Source organism: Fulmarus glacialis, unplaced genomic scaffold, assembly GCF_000690835.1.
Source record: "Fulmarus glacialis isolate BGI_N327 unplaced genomic scaffold, ASM69083v1 scaffold34566, whole genome shotgun sequence".
Classification (NCBI taxonomy): domain Eukaryota; kingdom Metazoa; phylum Chordata; class Aves; order Procellariiformes; family Procellariidae; genus Fulmarus; species Fulmarus glacialis.
This window is the reverse complement of record NW_009220608.1, coordinates 1,313-1,532: the sequence shown is the minus strand read 5'-3', so window position 1 is coordinate 1,532 and position 220 is coordinate 1,313.

Below are 220 nucleotides of genomic sequence, written 5' to 3'. Positions count from 1 at the left end.
GGGTGCTGGAGATGTTGAGTCAGGAACCCAGGACAGCAGGAAGGGGCACCGGGGATTACAGGGGGAGAAGAAGCCCCCAGGGCTTCGGGGATGCCCCGGGGCCGTGAGAACAAAGCCACGGGTGCGGAGAGCGAAACGCCCAGCACAAAAGGCCGGAAACCAAACCAGCCAGAAAGACAACTCCAAAACCAGCCCCAAAGTGCTCACGCGGAGACGGGCA